Source organism: Dama dama, chromosome 8, assembly GCF_033118175.1.
Source record: "Dama dama isolate Ldn47 chromosome 8, ASM3311817v1, whole genome shotgun sequence".
Classification (NCBI taxonomy): domain Eukaryota; kingdom Metazoa; phylum Chordata; class Mammalia; order Artiodactyla; family Cervidae; genus Dama; species Dama dama.
In genome coordinates, this window is record NC_083688.1 from 16,749,377 (window position 1) to 16,756,712 (window position 7,336).

Here is a 7,336-nt window from a genome sequence, read left to right on the forward strand (position 1 = left end):
TGCCTGGCAACCTGGAAAGGAAGGACCTTGTGGGAAAAGATGCTCTGAGTCCACCGAGTCCAGCCACCCCCTTCCATTGACGGCTTGGAGAGCCTGGGGGGGGGGGGCCTAGAGTAGACACAGGGAAGCTTTTTTACCCGCTGTGGACTGATCCCAAGGAGGGGCAGCCACCAGGCAACACAGGCCAGTCCCCCCAGATGGCTGAAAACTGACTGTAGGGATGGGGGCTTCCTGAAGCACTGGCGGGCCCACCAGACTCTCCCTGAGACCAGGAGATGCTCAATTCATGAAGCTCCAAGAGGCCCAGGTGCCCACTGGAAGGGCCACAAGGCTCCTGGGATGGTTTGCAGGATGGCCCACAGGTGGGGAAATGGAAGGAGACTGGGTAGGACAGTTGTGTGGACAGAGGAGAAGTCTGCCCAGGTGGCTAGAGGTCAGAGAAGGGCCAGAAGCGGGGTTCAGGGCAAAGGGGGAATGAAGGGCAGAGACAGGAGCCAGGAGGCCAGGGAAGAGGGCAGGGGCAGGGGGACTGGCAGGGCAGGGGAAGCAGGGTACTCCCAGGGGACCAGTGAAGGCAGCGGGGGACCAGTGGAGGCGGCCGGCCTTGCAGGCTCCATACTAACAGCGGGGGCCGGGGTGGGGGTGGTGGCTGCTGCTGGTGAGAGATGGGACCCTGGCTGGGAGGGGTTGGTAAGTAGGAGGAGGGTCGCGCCAAGGGCCAAGAGTAGGGGGCTTACAGAAGGTAGGGATGGGGGGAGCAGGTAAGGGGGAAGAGGGAGGGGAAGGGAACAGGCTGGGGGGCAGCAGAGTAACAGTAAGTCTGCTTTTTCTTCCTTGCTGCCAATGAGCAAGTTGAGAGTTGGACCCTGGGGTTCTGTCTGCTTCTGTCTCCTTAGACATTAGTGCAAGTGAAAGTTGCTCAGTCGTGTCTGACTCTTTGTGACCCCATGGACTGTATAGTCCATGGAATTCTCCAGGCCAGAATACTGTAATGGGTAGCTTTTCCCTTCTCCAGGGGATCTTCCCAACCCAGGGATTGAACCCAGGTCTCCCTCACTGCAGGTGGATTCTTTACCAGCTGAGCCTTTAGGGAAGCCCAAGAAGACTGGAATGAGTAGCCTATCCCTTCTCCAGCGGATCTTCCCGACCCAGAAATCGAACTGGGGTCTCCCACATTGCAGGCTGATTCTTTACCAACTGAGCTGACAACAGGATCAGATAATCCTAGAGAGAGAGCTTGTGCGAGCTGTGGCACAACTGTGCCCGGAGTAGAGATGAGGAAGCCGAGACCTTGAAGGAGGCTGTCAGAGGGAACGCTTGTGCTTTTTCTGCAGGGGGCTGGGAAATGATGGGAACAGGGACTCAGTTGGGTGAGAAGCCCTGGCCCGGGATGGAGGGTGGATCTAAGCAAGAAATCCAGACAACAGAAGCATCTGGGCTGGAATAAGAGTGCCTGGAGAACAACCCTACCACCCAAACCCACCCCCATGGAGATGGTCCCTGTAACTAACACCTTGAGTTTAGAACTTTGAGGATGTTGTTTAGTCCAAGGCCTCTGTGCTTTCATTTTATCAATATTCACACCCATGTTCTTTTCATTTAGAAGAGGTGTAGATCCATTATTTTAATGAACACTAAAAACTTTTCCTTCCATAATAGCTTTCCCTTCATATAATACTATGTGAGTTATGTAACAGAGGTTAATGTTCTTTCACAGAAATCTCTTTAAAAATCATATCACACCTACATTAAGACTTCTGGTCACCTTAGATTATAGAACAAGCACCCATCCAATTTGCGAGTCATTTTCTTCCTTCAATACAAACACATAGAGAATGAAGTTTTGTTCTCGTGACATCCTCGAACATTTTTCTATGCCCTAGGGGCACTCCTTATAAACAGCAGTGACAGCTTGACGGAGCAGGTTCCCCGAGGTGACAGGTGAGGCGGGCTGGAGCTGGGGGGTGAATTTCTCTAAGCCGCAGAAACACCTTGTGGTAATCGGCTGGGTGCAGACCGTGCTGGTTTGAGGATAAGGAGCCTGAGATTCATGCTTGATAAGCCAGATTTTGTCTGTGACGTTGGAGGCAAAGGTGTCTGTGGGTGGTGGGGATCCTGGTGAGGGCTGAGGGAGATGTGGGAGAGGCTGGGGTGGGTCTAATCTCGCACCACGAAGGGGTGCTGGTGCTCCAAGACCACTGCTTTGAGTGGCTCCCTGTGCCCCTTGGAGTGTTTTCTGCTGTCCCAGTGGCCTGGGGGTGCAGTGGCTCAGGGGTGGGGGCTGACCCGGGCCGGGGAGGCACTGGGCAGTGGAGAGGCCGGGGAGTAGAGGGCGGACGAGAGGGAGAGGGGAGCTTTAAGGGGCTGAGAGGCTGCCACGTGTGCCTGTGGGGAACAGGGGAGGGGCAGGAGGTGAGAAGCGGTCACACAGTGAGAGCAGTACCTGGAAATTAAAAGGTGGTTAGAGTCCCAGTGACCCTGGGGCCTCTGCAGTCAGGCAGGCGTGGTTTGCGTTGCACCTCAGCTTCTTAATAACTGGGTCATCTTGGGCAAGGTGTTTAACCTCTCACGTCTCCGTCTCTACACCCATGAAGTGGAGGTGCTCGCGGGCCCTCCCTAAGGGGTTTGTGCAGACACACCCTGAGGTGCTGCCGGTGTATGCTGACTGCCCCGACTGGCAGGTGGGAATCTGGTCTTGACCTTGCTGTACCTCAGTTTCCTCATCTGTAAATGAGGCTAATGATAGTAGACGCCTCACAGTTTGCTTGGGGGAATGAACTGATTTTATTTATAAGTGTGTAGGCCACAGTCTTGAGGACGTGCTGTGTGAACGGCGGAGGGAGCTGTCCTGGCCTTCCTGAGGTCTCCTTGAGGGGTGGGGTGTCCGGGGGTGGAAGCATAGCCAAGACTGGGGAGTGGCTGGGAAGACATGTGAGGACAGTAAGGAGCAGATGTGGGGGGTGGGCAGTACGGCTAGGGGCAAGAGGGTCCGGGGGTCAAAGGGCTTTTGCATGAAAATAGAGGGGGTTGGCTTCACCCTTAGAGGGAGCTGTCAGGCCCTTGGTATTCGAGAAGCTTTTTCATCCTCCAACCCAGGATAAAAATTTTTTTAAATTAAAATTAATTCAAGGATTTCTAGGAAGGAAATGAACATTGTTTGCTGCAACAGCAGAGGGCTGAAGATGGGCTCATTAGCAAGGTGCTGCGAGGCAATTCATGGCAACAAAAGGACCTACCATGATACCTCCATTAACAATTTTCATTTTCATGCAGCAAAGATAAAAATATGTGTCAACGAGAGAGGGCTGGGAAGGAATGAAGTGAGGAGAAGACACTCACAAAGAGAAGTAGGACAGGCATTTAATAACCAAAGCAGGAGATTGTTATAGTCCCAATGGACACATGGATTAAAGAAGGAGTGCACTTTACTCATCAGGAAACATGAAGAGAAAAGTATTCCAAAATGATCCACTATTCCCCCAAGTCCTCAAGAAATGTACAGTGTAACTGGGAGCAGGTGTCAACAAGCCTGGGAGGCCAGAAGTGAGAAGCTCCCAGGGACCAGGCAGGAGCGGGGGCTGTGGCCCTGTTTGCCAAGCTCCAGGAGGAAAGACCAGGAAGCTCCTGCCATGGTCAAGACCAGGCCGCCCAGGGACCTTGAAGAGTCTGGACAAGAAAGCTAGGGGTGGTAACTCGGAGGCATTTATGTTCAGACGCTCCCTGGAAGTGCTGGCCCCACTTGGCGTAAGTCGCTGGCCAGGATCATGACAGGAGCCGAAAGGAGAACCCAGACCCAGATGTCTGAGCATCCAGAACTTTCTGCCTTCACCTCACGCTGTACTTCCGGTGAGAGCCGGAAGGAGTGTGTGGGAGGGGAGGGGCGAATTCTAAAGGGTTGTTGCCCACCCCCTCCATATTCTACCTGCTGTGAAGTGCCATGACCTTGATGCTGTCAGCTGCCCCGAGTGCTAGGTTTCAGGGTGGCTGGACACTGTCGGTCTCTGCAGGTGCTATTAGGGTTCAGCTGTCTTTGCCAGAGGACTAGGGTGCCTGTTGCAAGCAGTCCTTAGGGACTTGGTTCAGGCCTCTGAAAAGGGCCTAGTCTGCGCTGCAGTGGACTGAGTCAGGCAGGCAAAAAGCACAGGTCGAGTTTGGGGACAGTTGTGTGGTTGAGCCTGGAGGTGTGGTGTTGAGGGTGCCTCCCTGCCTGCCCACACTCAGTTTCTCCTGCCCTCATCTCTCCGTTAAGGCTGCCTCTTATTTCTGGGAAACCTTCCATCAGGAAGGGCTCATTCTCCTTATTGCTGCTTTTCCTTTTTTTCTAAGCAACCCTTGAGGCAGTCATAATGTCCATGGGGTCTGTTGGGGAGTCTCAGCAAATACCAGACACTTGCTGGTGCTCTGACCTCTGCTGTCATGTCAACTCCTAAAAACAGTGTTGTGAAGCAGGTCCTACTGCCTGGTGAGGAGTTTGTTGATAGAATGAATGTCTGATCCCTAATTTATAAAAGTTAGGCAGCGAGCCACATTGCCAAATGGCTGTCTTGTTCAGTCACTGAATTGTGTCCAACTCTTTGCAAGTCAGTGAACTGCAGCATGCCAGGCTCCACTGTCCTCTACTTTTTCCCCGAGTTTGCTCAAACTCATGTCCACTGAGTTGGTGATGCAGCATGGGCCAGGCTCCTCCGTCCATGGGATTTCCCAGGCAAGCATACTGGAGTGGGTTGTCATTTCTTTTCTCAAGGGATCTTCCCAACCCAGGGATCAAACCTGCGTCTCCTGAAACTCTTTTCATTGCAGGCGGATTCTTTACCATCTGAGCCACCAGGGCAGCAAAGTGGCTATATGGGGAGTGGCTACTGAGCCTGGCTGGCCTGAGGCTCTAGGAATTAGGTTGTCTCTGATGCCAGTGGCCCTTCTATCAGACCCCCAACCACCCCTTTCCCTCCCCAATTCCTTCCTGTTACTGCTGTTGCCTTCACTGCACCCTGACCTTGTCACCTGAGAGGGTCTGTGCTGTGTCCGGTCCCTGAACTGCCCCAGCCTGCAGTAACTGGTCCTGAGTTGGCTAGGAGTGAGAAGAAAAGCTCTGGACTATGTCAGATTGTTCTGCTTTATTGGATAGCTTCTTGTATGACATTTGATTCAGTGTATATATTCCTTGGGGCCCCTAAATTCCCCTTCCCCTGCTGCTGTCTGGCCAGCCCTCCAATTATGCAGAGAAACCCCTGGATCCCCCAGAATGCCAAGCTCCTCACCGCCTCAAATCTGCACTAAGACTGTTCTCTGTACCTCCAGTATCTTCCTCCCCGACCTTGTCCTCACCCCGTTCCCAGAGCATCCTCCTTGGGCAAGGTCGGGAGGCATCCTCTGACCCAGCACTCTCAGCCTGCAATGTCCCCCATCCCCACCCTGTGGGCCACTCTTCTCACCTGGAGGGGATGCTCCATGAGCACAGGAAAGACTCTGATGCTAAAGGAAAGAATAAAGCGACATTGGGAGAGGATGTGGTGAGTCCCCAGTGCTGCGAGCTGCTCTATGGCAAACAGAATGGCTTGTTCCTCAATCTCGAAGTGACTTCCAAGCTCAGAGGCTGCCCAGGAACATGCTGAGGGTGACGGTTCTAGCCTCCTGCTCTGGGCTCCCCAGCAGGCAGGCCGACAGGGACCCACCCAAACTCCCAAGGCCTCTGATTTGTTCCGGGTGGTGAGAGGTGGGGCAGGACCAGAGGGGCTGGTTCTGGGACTCTTAGCAAAACCTTCTAAGCAAAAGTCTTCAGACTTTTGACTTTGACTCCCCAGGGCAGTGGCTGCGGTGAGGGAAGGAGAGGCGCTGGGTAGAGAGGCTGGAGCCATGGATCAGCCCTGGGCAAGTCTTTGCCTGGTCCATCCCTAGAAAGCCAGCACACTCTGAATCTCTATGGACCACACGTTCCCCTGCCAGGGCTCCACCATCACTCCCTTGATGAGAATCGTTAGCAAAACCCCTCAAGAAAGGAGGTGGAAGATGACTTGTGTTTGTGTTAAAGGGGAGGAAATAAGGACACACGGATGTATACACGCTGGTGCAGAGACTCTGGAAGAAGCTGCAATCAGGGGTTCCCCCAGGGGAGATGAGTACTGGGTTGGGGGGCAGTGGTGAGGCACAGACATTTTACTGTCTGTTTACATATGTATTTGAATCAGAATTTAAAATAAAAAGCCACAGCAATAAGACACAGAGATGCTCATTAAAAACAAAAAAAGAAGACAGCCAGAACAGGAGATGGGTGAGGCTCCCTTTGAGGAGGGTCTGTGTGGTGAGTCACTCTCTGCAGGGTCCCCAAGGTTGACCCCTTTTCAGGGTTCCCATGCCCCATGTCCTGGACACCTGCCCATCTCCTCCTTACCGCTTTCCCCCAAGACTCCTGGCCTCCTGCTGCTGCACCCTCACCTCGGCTTAGATGGGGCCAGGGACCTGGGGTGGGCTTGTTTGGTGAGGGCCTGTCTTACACCCTGCCCAGCCACCTTGGAGTTCCATGGCCCGATGCAGTGAATGAACTTGGTTCTACCCATCACACAAGCACTGGTATGATGGGATTGGGTACAGTGAGAGCTTAAAGGGCTATCATGGTTCTGTCAAGTTCTTCCCTGAATGATGGGGGGGGCCCGGGCTGGGGAGGGCCAGGTGATTCACCCACAGTCACACACAAGCTGTTGATTACTTGGAGACCACATATGTGGGGATGAATCACCCAGGCCCACTTTGGAGAGTTTCTATTCCTGGAGGTGTCTGAAAGCCTCGGCCTGCCAGGCCTGTGACATCGACCTGTGCCTTGGTCTTTAATGGGATTCCTAGCTCCTCCTGGGCAGGAGCAGAATCTGCCAGGCTGCTTTCAGCCCAGACTTCCCTGCATCTCTGGAATCTGCAGAGGTTCCCCGCTGGGAGCACCCTGGGGCCCAGTGGTGAATCTCAGCTCTTGCTGCCCTGGAGAGACCTCTGCTCCCAGGGCTGTTGAGAGCTGTATCACCCCAGGCTGACCCCAACCCCCATGGAGGCTGGGCACAGAGAAGCCAGGGCTGGGAGCAGCCTGGCGGCCGTGCCCTGGTCCTTGAAGACACGCAGGCAGGGGCTGAGGTGTCCCCCTAGGTTGTCCTTCCCAGCCCCCAAGTCCTAAACATGAAGGCTTCCAACACCACCCTCCTTTCCATGGGCAGCAGTTCTGAATCCTAAACCCCAGATGCGCTAGAAGCCAGAAGGGCCCTTTTTCAGAAGCTTGCTGCCCCCGGCGTGATGCCAGGCTCCGAACCTCTGCTGTGGGTGATGTGTCCTTTTCCAAAGGTTCCTCATGCCCTGG